A 14,549-nucleotide genomic window follows, 5' to 3' on the forward strand; every position below is an offset into this window, starting at 1 on the left:
CGCACGCACGCACGCACGCACGCACACACACACACACACACACACACAAGAGCAACAAAATAGAGACATAAAAACAGCAAAAGGATACATGAAACTATAGAACCAGGTAGCAAGCCACTGTATAGAAAAAATTTCAGAAAGTTGAACAAACGATGCCTTCGGTCGACACCGTGATCTTGTCAAAGAGGAGACGAGGCCAAGGAGGTGGTTTGCCGCCGGAGGAAACCCGTGTGTCATCAAATCCCCGAGGTCACACCGGCATCACACCATCCGTCTCCGCCGCCAAAGAAGGCACCATCAGCCCTCTCGAGCTGGCTCGTAGGGCGCCCCATCGTCGGCATGGCGGAGTTGCTCCCCCCGGAGCATGCATGGATATCGAACAACCAGAGGCCCAAGGTAGGACGACAAGCACTAGCACCTCACTTTGCGAAACACCTCATCCGTTGTGATGCTCGCCTTCGAAGCCCATCACGGCGCACGGCCCAGCTGCCGGATGAAAGCACCACCGAAGATGCAGTGAGAAGAAATGCATGACGCCATGGGGAAACCGGAGGTCCAGCAGGAAACTGATCTGCCACTGATCACCGCACCAATGAAGAACACACCGACCGCAAACAACGGCCGATTGCCTACGGGAGAGCATTGCCTTCCCTCCCATTGTCCAAAGACGACGCATTCAAGAAGGTGAACGATGTCAGAGTGCCGCCACCACCCAAATCAACAGGATTTTGTTTTACTACGGGCTAGATTTCCATGATATAGCTCCGGACTCCTTTCTTCATATCACGACATTTATTGTTGTGTGCGAGGCCTTCCTCCGGGTTACCCCTCACTTTGGCCTATGGCTCAAGACTTTTGAAGTAAAATCGAAGATGATCGAGGGGCAACATGCGGAGTGTGGAGGTGCCTCAATACGCAAGATGACGGGAGCTGCATGGCCCAAAGGTTCCATTCCAGAGATGTTTGAATTGTGGCAACATGAGTGGTTCTACATCACGGCTCCTAGAAGTGCCAAGTGGGCGACCGCCCCTGTCTTCCGCCCGGGCCCTCCACCACAACTGATGTCATGGATTAGCAGAGGATTGAGCTGGGGTCCGGCCAAGGACGTGCCTATACTGCAGAGCCGCATTCAAGATCTCTTTAATGGAGATTTCAGTTTGGTTGCGGTAGCACAAGTTATGCTGGTTCGCCAAGTCCAGCCTTGCAAACACCGGCCTCTTCGCTTGTGGGAGTTTAATCCCGAGGGACCACGCGCCATTCAAAATTTCCTCGGCCTGACGCTCGAGGAGATGTACAAGTCGTTCTTCGGACCTCAAGTGGAGTGTCCGGAAATCACCAAGGACGCGGGCCTGAGTAGCAACCGCGCCGCCGAACAGGTAAGGCATCTTCTGGCCGAACATACTATCTCCCCTTTGTTACGAATCTATTTCTGAGAGTTCGCTTTTCGACTAGGACTGGCTAACAAAGGCAAAGTTGATTCGGTGTTCGGCCCCCCTCCCTGAGGGTTTGGAAAATCCGGTATTGGAGAAGATGCTCCAGACCGCACCCTGCCCGGAGCCTTTAAAGGAAAATACTATGGATGGTAATGCGGGCGGACGCGGGCCCTCAACGCTGCCCATTCTAGCCGAGGGAGCGAGCGTCTCCATGAAGGAAGACGACCAGAAGAGGAAAAGAACTGCGCCCGGGGATTCGGAAGTCGAAACTTCCAAACGAGGGAAGAAGTCTCCCACAGAGGGTCCTACCTCGGGGGGCGCCGTTGCCGCACAAAGTCCGCGAGGGGATAAATTCTCCCACGAGTCATAAGTGACCCAAAATACCTTAATAGTACAGATATGTCGTCTTTTCTTCTGAGAAGATAACCGCTGCATGTATCTTTGTAGTTCGGGCCTTAACCCCTCTCAAATGAGCTCGTCTTCGGGGGATCTTCTTCTAGAGATGATGGAGAGCGAAACGCCCCCTCCGTACTCCTCCGCTCCGGAAGCGGGCGACCCTGAAGTGTCGTCGCGGAGGGCCTCTCCGAGTCCGGCGAGGCTAGAAGATAATCATGTCGACCCCCGAAGTTCCCAGTGTCCGGCTCCCGAAGAGAGCAGATAAACGAGTCCGACACCGTCTAGTGTGCGGTCGGATGTTCTGAGGGAGTTGGTGGGGCGAGCGGCCATCTCAGATGAACACCGTGTGCTGATGAATACGGTGATGGAGAGAATCTCGTCCGCTAAAAGCGGATTGCATAAAGCTTTTATGAGTCTACTGACAGGGTTTGAGGTACGTAAAATAATGTATGATAGTCCTGCACATACTAGGTGTGCCTTGTGTAGATAGTAGCCCCTGAGACTCTGGTTGTCGTCGGAAACGACGACAAACAGAGGATCATATTCCCAGGTAATAACCATACTGCCTCGATGTGCAGGTGATGGAAGCTCTGGTGGCTAGCCGGACTAGCGACTTTGCCCATTTAGAACGGCAGTTGGATGCGGCAGACGCCGACATCGAGCTTGTTAACAAAAGGCTTGGCGAGGCACAGGGTAAGTGTCATTATCTGGTGAACGTCACATAGGAAGAGTAGCATGATGCCAGTATCTTTAATATGTTGTGACTGCAGATGGGGCTGCCAATGTTGAAGCCTTGCGGGCAGAACTTGCCCGAGCCAAGGAACACGCGAGGTTGGGTAATGCGGCTACTTTAAAGGCGGTCGAAGAGTTGCAAGCCGAGAAGGCCGCACATGGCGAGAGCCGAGACAAGATGGCCAAGATGGCCATAGAATTAAAAGCCGCCACCGACCGTTGCCGGGTTCTTGAAAAGGAAAATCAGGCGAAGGCATCAGACCTTGAGAAGGCTGCTGCGACAAGAAAGGACCTCCGCTCTGCTATGAGGGCAAAGAAGGAGGAGCTGCGAGAAGCCGAGGATATTGTAGCTGGGAAATCCTTTATGTTACGGAGGAAGTTCGGAGATCCACGGTATGCCCCCTGGATCGGCTGTGGAGCTCGGAGGATGTGTATATGGATTTGGCGGCGAGCGCTGCCGATGCGGCCAAGTACTTCCAGGGTCAGACTGACCATGGAGTGGACCAGCTGTTTTGGAGACAATTCCATACTCCCGAGCGTTCACTTTCATTGACTGACCAATTAGCCGAATGGGCCGAACTAAATAGGTTGTCTGGACTCTCCATGAGGTCTGTTGTGGATCAGTTATGGCCGGAAGGGTCAAAACCGAACAGTTATTTCAGCTTGGTGCAGCAGTTACTCAATGTGATGCCACACATTGATGCGATGAAGAGGTCGGCGTGCATAGAGGGCGCACGGATGGCCTTTGCCCGTGTCAAGGCATGCTGGGCGGAGATGGATGCTACCAATGTTGCAGCGCGGATTCGGCCATAGGTCGAAAGGCTGCTGAGCACTACTTTGAAGAAGTTCTTGAGGGTGCCCGTTTGGTAGAGACCCAATGCTCAAAAAATATTATGTTTGAGTGATATGTAATCTCATTGTAAGCGAAATGCTTTTATAGAGTTTTATAAGGCTATTTTTATACTTTTGCCTGAAAGTAATATGATGCCTCCTGGGCGGTCGTTTTTGTATACGTGTGTATAACCTGAAAGATTGCAGTCGTCGGCTTCAACCCCCATGCATATAATGCGGAGGTGCTACCAAAAACATGCGTTCACACTTAACCCAACGTCTTGGTCCTATTAAGGAGGTGATAGCGGAGCGAGCGAGGCAACCGGATTATAATGCTTTAACACTTTCACTTAGCCATAGGAGTTTGACAGTGGGGCTACTAGATAGCCCCTGGTGGCTCCGCACTCTCCCGATCTCGGGGTGCGTATATGCCTGGTCGGAAAACGGCCCTTCGTTAAGGCGGAGGAATTCTAACATTCGCACATGTCATCGAGTGGTTGACCAGTCTCACGCTATATCATGACAGTCAGTTTTCGGCTTTCTCTACTGAGGTGCTCGTCCAGATGAACCAGGGCACAATCGCAGTAGTTCTCCTGGTGCTACCTTAGCCGGTAAAGCGGAACGTAAGGCACCAAAACACAGGAGCCAGGCAAACCCAACATTTGACCAAAGACAATGATTCGGAGCTGATGCATATAGGGCCAAACTCGCGACGCCGAACACTCCCTAAGGTATTCGGTCTTTGTGGTATAAACCGGGCCTGAATAATGGCCTTTGTAAGAAGCCCTTTGTGTCCAGGTACGTGCATTGTTCTGGCGTGGCCACATGCCAAGACGTCAGCATCCTTCACAACGGTGGATATGTATCAACAAGAGACAGTAAAAAAGGTTTACGCAGGGTCTTAATCTAAAAAGAATCCTTTGAGCGGGTCCCTGCTGCAAGTCTGCGCCTGTGTCTCCGTTGTGCCGTATCCTGGACGGGTGTAGCACGATGATCGTCTGTAAAAGAGAGGAAGTTAAGTGAAAGAGTTGTCGTGCAAAAAGATAGTTTTTAAAGAAACCATGTATAATTGAAGATGATAAGAAATTGCCACTTGTCTATGCGTGTTGAGCCCCTTGTATTGACGAATAGGGGTGTGATCACTTATTCGGTGTAAATAGCGGCGCCGGACTCGATCGCTGGTCCGGACGTCTTTAATGTTCGGCTGCCAAGGCAGCCTCACTCTCTTCGGCGCGCAGAGAGCGCTTGATGTCTCCGTGCACTGTAATGATGCCATGTGGACCGGGCATCTTGAGTGTGAGGGAGGCGTAGTGTGGTATTGCATTAAAGCGAGTGAAAGCTTCGCGTCCTAGCAATGCTTGATAGCCACTTTGAAACGGAGCGATATGGAAAGTTAAATGCTCACGACGGAAGTTATCGGGGGAGCCGAATATAACTTGTAGTAGGAGGGAGCCCGTACAACGAGCCCCTGGGCCTGGCGTTACTCCTTTAAAGGTAGTATTGCTATGGCGAATTTGTGTTGGGTCTAACCCCATCATGCGGATTGTATCCTGGTATATTAGGTTTAGGCTGCTGCCACCGTCCATCAAGACTCGTGTGAAGTGATATCTGCCGATTACTGGGTCTAATACCAAGGCAGCCCATCCTGCATGTCGGATACTTGCTGAGTAATCACGATGGTCGAAAGTGATCGGTTGAGACAACCATTGGCAGGACTTCGAGGTGACAGGCACTTGGGTATATTTTCCTGGGGGTGCCGTATTGTTTTTTCCCTTGATCATGTGTGGTACGTTTACTGTTTTGACTTCTGGTGGAAATTTCTTTTGTTCCCCCGTGTCTTGCTTGGGGGGCTCGTCCTCGTCTTGTTGGGGAACGTAGTAATTTCAAAAAATTTCCTACGCACACGCAAGATCATGGTGATGCATAGCAACGAGAGGGGGAGTATGATCTACATACCTAGTAGATCGACAACGGAAGCATTTGGTTGATGTAGTCGTACGTCTCCACGATCCGACCGATCAAGCACCGAAACTACGGCACCTCCGAGTTCTAACACACGTTCAGCTCGATGACGATCCCCGGACTCCGATCCAGCAAAGTGTTGGGGAAGAGTTCCATCAGCACGACGGCGTGGTGACGATCTTGACGTACTACTGCTGCAGGGCTTCGCCTAAGCACCGCTACAATATTATCGAGGACTATGGTGGCTGGGGGCGCCGCACACGGCTAAGGAATAGATCACGTGGATCAGCTTGTGTGTCTCTGGGGTGCCCCTGCCTCCGTATATAAAGGACTAAAGGGGGGGAGGCTGGCCAGCCAAGGAGGGCGCGCCAGGAGAGTCCTACTCCCTCTGGGAGAAGGATCCCCCCCCCAATCCTAGTTGGAATAGGATTCGCGGAGGGGGGAAAAGAGAGAGAGGGGCCGGCCCCCTCTCCTTGTCCTATTCGGACCAAGGGAGGGGAGGGGCGCGCGGCCCATGAGGGGCTGCCTCTTCTCTTTTCCACTAAGGCCCATCATGGCCCATATAGCTCCCGGGGGGTTCCGGTAACCTCCCGGTACTCCGGTAAAATCCCGATTTCACCCGGAACTCATCCGATATCCAAACATAGGCTTCTAATATATCAATCTTTATGTCTCGACCATTTCGAGACTCCTCGTCATGTCCGTGATCACATCCGGGACTCCGAACAACCTTCGGTACATCAAAATGCATAAACTCATAATATAACTGTCATCGTAACCTTAAGCGTGCAGACCCTACGGGTTCGAGAAAAATGTAGACATGACCAAGACACGTCTCCGGTCAATAACCAATAGCGGGACCTAGATGCCCATATTGGCTCCTACATATTCTACGAAGATCTTTATCGGTCAGACCGCATAACAACATACGTTGTTCCCTTTGTCATCGGTATGTTACTTGCCCGAGATTCGATCGTCGGTATTCCAATACCTAGTTCAATCTCGTTGCCGGCAAGTCTCTTTACTCGTTCTGTAATACATCATCCCGCAACTAACTCATTAGTTGCAATGCTTGCAAGGCTTAAGTGATGTGCATTACCGAGAGGGCCCAGAGATACCTCTCCGACAATCGAAGTGACAAAACCTAATCTCGAAATACGCCAACCCAACATGTACCTTTGGAGACACCTGCAGTACTCCTTTATAATCACCCAGTTACGTTGTGATGTTTGGTAGCACCCAAAGTGTTCCTCCGGCAAACGGGAGTTGCATAATCTCATATTCATAGGAACATGTATAAGTCATGAAGAAAGCAATAGCAACATACTAAACGATCGGGTGCTAAGCTAATGGAATGGGTCATGTCAATCACATCATTCTCCTAATGATGTGATCCCGTTAATCAAATAACAACTCTTTTGTTTATGGTCAGGAAACATAACCATCTTCGATTAACGAGCTAGTCAAGTAGAGGCATACTAGTGACACTTTGTTTGTCTATGTATTCACACAAGTATTATGTTTCCGGTTAATACAATTCTAGCATGAATAATAAACATTTATCATGATATAAGGAAATAAATAAGAACTTTATTATTGCCTCTAGGGCATATTTCCTTTAGTCTCCCACTTGCACTAGAGTCAATAATCTAGTTCACATCACCATGTGATTTAACAGCAATAGTTCACATCACCATGTGATTAACACCCATAGTTCACATCGATATGTGACCTATATCCAAAGGGTTTACTAGAGTCTATAATCTAGTTCACATTATTTATGTGATTAACACCCAAAAGAGTACTAAGGTGTGATCATGTTTTGCTTGTGAGATAATTTTAGTCAACGGGCTTGCCACATTCAGATCCGTAAGTATTTTGCAAATTCTATGTCTACAATGCTCTGCACGGATCTACTCTAGCTAATTGCTCCCACTTTCAATATGTATCTAGATTGAGACTTAGAGTCATCCAGATCTGTGTCAAAACATGCATCGACGTAACTTTTTACGACGAACCTTTTGTCACCTCCATAATCGAGAAATATTTCCTTATTCCACTAAGGATAATTTTGACCAATGTCCAGTGATCTACTCTTAGATCATTATTGTACTCCCTTGCTCAACACAGTGTAGGGTATACAATAGATCTGGCACACATCATGACATACTTTACAGAACCTATGGCTGAGGCATAGGGAATGACTTTCATTCTCTTTCTATCTTCTGCTGTGGTCGGGCTTTGAGTCTTTACTCAATTTCATACCTTGTAACACAGCCAAGAACTCTTTCTTTGACTGTTCCATTTTTGAACTACTTCAAAATATTGTCAAGGTATGTACTCATTGAAAAAACTTATCAAGCGTCTTGATCTATCTCTATAGATTTTGATGCTTAATATGTAAGCAGCTTCACCGAGGTCTTTCTTTGAAAAACTTCTTTAAAAACACTCCTTTATGCTTTGCAGATTAATTCTACATTATTTCCGATCAACAATATGTCATACATATATACTTATCAGAAATGCTGTAGTGCTCCCACTCACTTTCTTGTAAATACAGGCTTTATCGCAAGTCTGTATAAAACTATATTCTTTGATCAACTTATCAAAGCGTATATTCCAACTCCGAGATGCTTGCACCAGTCCATAGATGGATCGCTGGAGCTTGCATATTTTGTTAGCACCTTTAGGATTGACAAAACCTTCTGGTTGTATCATATACAACTCTTCTTTAATAAATCTATTAAGGAATGCAGTTTTGTTTATCCATTTGCCAGATTTCATAAAATGCGGCAATTGCTAACATGATTCGGACAGACTTAAGCATAGATACGAGTGAGAAACTCTCATCGTAGTCAACACCTTGAACTTGTCGAAAACCTTTTGCGACAATTCTAGCTTTGTAGATAGTAATACTACTATCAGCGTCCGTCTTCCTCTTGAAAATCCATTTATTTTCTATGGCTTGCCGATCATCTGGCAAGTCAACCAAAGTCCATACTTTGTTCTTATACATGGATCTCATCTCAGATTTCATGGCATCAAGCCATTTTGCGGAATCTGGGCTCACCATCGCTTCTTCATAGTTCGCAAGTTCGTCATGGTCTAGTAACATGACTTCTAGAATAGGATTACCGTACCACTCTGGTGCGGATCTCACTCTGGTTTACCTACGAGATTCGGTAGTAACTTGATCTGAAGTTACATGATCATCATCATTAGCTTCCTCACTAATTGGTGTAGTAGTCACAAGAACAGATTTCTATGATGAACTACTTTCCAATAAGGGAGCAGGTACAGTTACCTCATCAAGTTCTACTTTCCTCCCACTCACTTCTTTCGAGAGAAACTCCTTCTCTAGAAAAACTCCGAATTTAGCAACAAATGTCTTGCCTTCGAATTTGTGATAGAAGGTGTATCCAACAGTCTCCTTTGGGTATCCTATGAAGATATATTTCTCCGATTTGGATTTGAGCTTATCAGGATGAAACTTTTTCATATAAGCATCACAATCCCAAACTTTAAGAAACGACAACTTTGGTTTCTTGCCAAACCACAGTTCAGATTGTGTCGTCTCAACGGACTTAGATGGTGCCCTTTTAAACGTGAATGCAGTTGTCTCTAATACATAACCCCAAAACGATAGTGGTAGATCAGTAAGAGACATCATAGATCGCACCATATCTAATAAAGTACGGTTATGATGTTCGGACACACCATTATGCTGTGGTGTTCCAGGTGGCGTGAGTAGTGAAACTATTTCACATTGTTTTAACTGAAGACCAAACTCGTAACTCAAATATTTGTCTCCGCGATCAGATCGTAGAAACTTTATTTTCTTGTCACGATGATTTTCCACTTCACTCTGAAATTCTTTTCAAATGTTTCAGACTTATGTTTCATCAAGTAGATATACCCATATCTGCTCAAATCATCTGTGAAGTTCAGAAAATAATGATACCTATCGCGAGCCTCAATATTCATCGGACCACATACATCAGTATGTATGATTTCCAACAAATCTTTTGCTCGCTCCATTGTTCCGAAGAACAGAGTTTTAGTCATCTTGCCCATGAGGCATGGTTCGCAAGCATCAACTGATTCATAATCAAGTGATTCCAAAAGCCCATCAGCATGGAGTTTCTTCATGCGCTTTACACCAATATGACCTAAACGGCAGTGCTACAAATAAGTTGCACTATCATTATTAACTTTGCATCTTTTGGTTTCAATATTATGATTATGTGTATCACTACGATCGAGATCCAACGAACTATTTTCATTGGGTGTGTAACCATATAAGGTTTTATTCATGTAAACAGAACAACAATTTATTCTCTTACTTAAATGAATAACCGTATTACAATAAACATGATCAAATCATATTCATGCTCAATGCAAACACCAAATAACACTTATTCGGGTTCAACACTAATCCCGAAAGTATAGGGAGTGTGCGATGATGATCATATCAATCTTGGAACCACTTCCAACACACATCGTCACTTCACCCTTAACTAGTCTCTGTTTATTCTGTAACTCCCGTTTCGAGTTACTAATCTTAGCAACTGAACTAGTATCAAATACTGAGGGGTTGCTATAAACACTAGTAAAGTACACATCAATAAGATGTATATTAAATATACTTATGTTCACTTTGCCATCCTTCTTATCCGCCAATCACTTGGGGTAGTTCCGCTTCTAGTGACCAGTCCCTTTGTAGTAGAAGCACTTAGTCTCAGGCTTAGGACCAGACTTGGGCTTCTTCACTTGAGCAGCAACTTGCTTGCCGTTCTTCTTGAAGTTCCCCTTCTTCCCTTTGCCCTTTTCTTGAAACTAGTGGTCTTGTTAACCATCAATACTTGATGTTTTTCTTGATTTCTACCTTCATCGATTTCAGCATCACGAAGAGCTTGGGAATTACTTTTGTCATCCCTTGCATATTATAGTTCATCGCGAAGTTCTACTAACTTGGTGATGGTGACTAGAGAATTCTGTCAATCACTATTTTATATGGAAGATTAACTCCCACTTGATTCAAGCGATTGTAGTACCCAAACAATCTGAGCACATGCTCACTAGTTGAGCGATTCTCCTCCATCTTCTAGCTATAGAACTTGTTGGAGACTTCATATCTCTCAACTCGGGTATTTGCTTGAAATATTAACTTCAACTCCTGGAACATCTCATATGGTCCATGACGTTCAGAACGTCTTTGAAGTCCCGATTCTAAGCTGTTAAGCATGGTGCACTAAACTATCAAGTAGTCATCATATTGAGCTATCCAAACGTTCATAACGTCTGCATCTGCTCCTGCAATAGGCCCGTCACCTAGCGGTGCATCAAGGACATAATTCTTCTGTGCAGCAATGAGGATAAACCTCAGATCACGGATCCAATCCGCATCATTACTACTAACATCTTTCAACCTCTAGGAACATATCAAAATAAACATATGAAAGCAACAACGCGAGCTATTGATCCACAACATAGATATGCTAATACTACCAGGACTAAGTTCATGATAAATTAAAGTTCAATTAATCATATTACTTAAGAACTCCCACTTAGATAGACATCCCTCTAATCCTCTAAGTGATTACGTGATCCAAATCAACTAAACCATGTCCGATCATCACGTGAGATGGAGTAGTTTCATTGGTGAACATCACTATGTTGATCATATCTACTATATGATTCACGCTCGACCTTTCGGTCTCCGTGTTCCGAGGCCATATCTGTATATGCTTGGCTCGTCAAGTATAACCTGAGTATTCCGCGTGTGCAACTGTTTTGCACCCGTTGTATTTGAACGTAGAGCCTATCACACCCGATCATCACGTGGTGTCTTAGCACGAAGAACTTTCGCAATGGTGCATACTCAGGGAGAACACTTCTTGATAATTAGTGAGAGATCATCTTATAATGCTACCGTCAATCAAATCAAGATAAGATGCACAAAAGATAAACATCACATGCAATCAATATAAGTGATATGATATGGCCATCATCATCTTGTGCTTGTGATCTCCATCTTCAAAGCACCGTCGTGATCACCATCATCACCGGCGCGACACCTTGATCTCCATCGTAGCATCATTGTCGTCTTGCCAATCTTATGCTTCTATGACTATCGCTACCGCTTAGTGATAAAGTAAAGCATTACAACGCGATTGCATTGCATACAATAAAGCGACAACCATATGGCTCCTGCCAGTTGCCGATAACTCGGTTACAAAACATGATCATCTCATACAATAAAAATCAGCATCATGTCTTGACCATATCACATCACAACATGCCCTGCAAAAACAAGTTAGACGTCCTCTACTTTGTTGTTGCAAGTTTTACGTGGCTGCTACGGGCTTAAGCAAGAACCAATCTTACCTACGCATCAAAACCACAACGATAGTTTGTCAAGTTGGTGCTGTTTTAACCTTCGCAAGGATCGGGCGTAGCCACACTCGGTTCAACTAAAGTTGGAGAAACTGTCACCCGCAAGCCACCTCTGTGCAAAGCACGTCGGGAGAACCGGTCTCGCGTAAGCGTACGCGTAATGTTGGTCTGGGCCGCTTCATCCAACAATACCGCCGAACCAAAGTATGACATGCTGGTAAGCAGTATGACTTATATCGCCCACAACTCACTTGTGTTCTACTCGTGCATATAACATCAACACATAAAACCTAGGCTCGGATGCCACTGTTGGGGAACGTAGTAATTTCAAAAAAATTCCTACGCACACGCAAGATCATGGTGATGCGTAGCAACGAGAGGGGGAGTATGATCTACATACCTAGTAGATCGACAACGGAAGCGCTTGGTTGATGTAGTCGTACGTCTCCACGATCCGACCGATCAAGCACCGAAACTACGGCACCTCCGAGTTCTAACACACGTTCAGCTCGATGATGATCCCCGGACTCCGATCCAGCAAAGTGTCGGGGAAGAGTTCCGTCAGCACGACGGCGTGGTGACGATCTTGACGTACTACTGCTGCAGGGCTTCTCCTAAGCACCGCTACAATATTATCGAGGACTATGGTGGCTGGGGGCGCCGCACACGGCTAAGGAATAGATCACGTGGATCAACTTGTGTGTCTCTGGGGTGCCCCTGCCTCCGTATATAAAGGACTAAAGGGGGGGAGGCTGGCCGGCCAAGGAGGGCGCGCCAGGAGAGTCCTACTCGCTCTGGGAGTAGGATTCCCCCCAATCCTAATTGGAATAGGATTCGCGGAGGGGGGAAAAGAGAGAGAGGGGCCGGCCCCCTCTCCTTGTCCTATTCGGACCAAGGGAGGGGAGGGGCGCACGGCCCATGAGGGGCTGCCTCTTCTCTTTTCCACTCAGGCCCATCATGGCCCATATAGCTCCCGGGGGGTTCCGGTAACCTCCCGGTACTCCGGTAAAATCCCGATTTCACTCGGAACTCTTCCGATATCCAAACATAGGCTTCCAATATATCAATCTTTATGTCTCAACCATTTCGAGACTCCTCGTCATGTCCGTGATCACATCCGGGACTCCGAACAACCTTCGGTACATCAAAATGCATAAACTCATAATATAACTGTCATCGTAACCTTAAGCGTGCGGACCCTACGGGTTCGAGAACAATGTAGACATGACCGAGACACGTCTCCGGTCAATAACCAATAGCGGGACCTGGATGCCCATATTGGCTCCTACATATTCTACGAAGATCTTTATCGGTCAGACCGCATAACAACATACGTTGTTCCCTTTGTCATCGGTATGTTACTTGCCCGAGATTCGATCGTCGGTATTCCAATACCTAGTTCAATCTCGTTGCCGGCAAGTCTCTTTACTCGTTCTGTAATACATAATCCCGCAACTAACTCATTAGTTGCAATGCTTGCAAGGCTTAAGTGATGTGCATTACCGAGAGGGCCCAGAGATACCTCTCCGACAATCGGAGTGACAAAACCTAATCTCGAAATACGCCAACCCAACATGTACCTTTGGAGAACCCTGTGGTACTCCTTTATAATCACCCAGTTATGTTGTGACGTTTGGTAGCACCCAAAGTGTTCCTTCGGCAAACGGGAGTTGCATAATCTCATAGTCATAGGAACATGTATAAGTCATGAAGAAAGCAATAGCAACATACTAAACGATCGGGTGCTAAGCTAATGGAATGGGACATGTCAATCACATCATTCTCCTAACGATGTGATCCCGTTAATCAAATAACAACTCTTTTGTTTATGGTCAGGAAACATAACCATCTTCGATTAACGAGCTAGTCAAGTAGAGGCATACTAGTGACACTTTGTTTGTCTATGTATTCACACAAGTATTATGTTTCCGGTTAATACAATTCTAGCATGAATAATATGTTGGGGAACGTAGCAGAAATTCAAAATTTTCCTACGTGTCACCAAGATCTATCTATGGAGAAACCAGCAACGAGGGGATGGAGAGTGCATCTACATACCCTTGTAGATCGCTAAGCGGAAGCGTTCAAGTGAACGGGGTTGATGGAGTCGTACTCGTCGTGATCCAAATCACCGATGACCAAGTGCCGAACGGACGACACCTCCACGTTTAACACACGTACAGCCCGACGATGTCTCCCACGCCTTGATCAAGCAAGGAGAGAGGGAGAGGTTGAGGAAGACTCCATCCAGTAGTAGCACAACGGCGTGGTGGTGGTGGAGGAGCGTGGCAATCCTGCAGGGTTCGCCAAGCACCGCAGAAGAGGAGGAAGAGAGAGGCAGGGCTGCACCAACGGGGAGATCGAATCGTCTGTTATGGGCAGCCCTAGGCCTCACTATATATAGGGGAGAGGGAGGAGGGTGCACCCCCTCTAGGGTTCCCACCCCTAGGGGGGCGGCAGCCCTAGATGGGAAAGGGGAGGCGGCCAAGAGGGGGAGAGAGGGAGGCGCCCCCTAGGGTGGGCCTTAGGCCCATCTAAGCCTAGGGTTTCCCCCCCCCTTTTTCCTCCTAGCTGCCCCTTGGGCCTTGTGGGAGGCAAACCAGCCCACTCAGGGGCTGGTCCCTCACCACTCTTGGCCCATGCAAGCCTCCGGGGCTTGTGGCCCCACTTGGTGGACCCCCAGGACCCTCCCGGTGGTCCCGGTACGTTACCGATAAACCCCGAAACTTTTTCGGTGACCAAAACAGGACTTCCCATATATAAATCTTTACCTCCGGACCATTCCGGAACTCCTCGTGA

Source organism: Triticum dicoccoides, chromosome 5A, assembly GCF_002162155.2.
Source record: "Triticum dicoccoides isolate Atlit2015 ecotype Zavitan chromosome 5A, WEW_v2.0, whole genome shotgun sequence".
Classification (NCBI taxonomy): Eukaryota; Viridiplantae; Streptophyta; class Magnoliopsida; order Poales; family Poaceae; genus Triticum; species Triticum dicoccoides.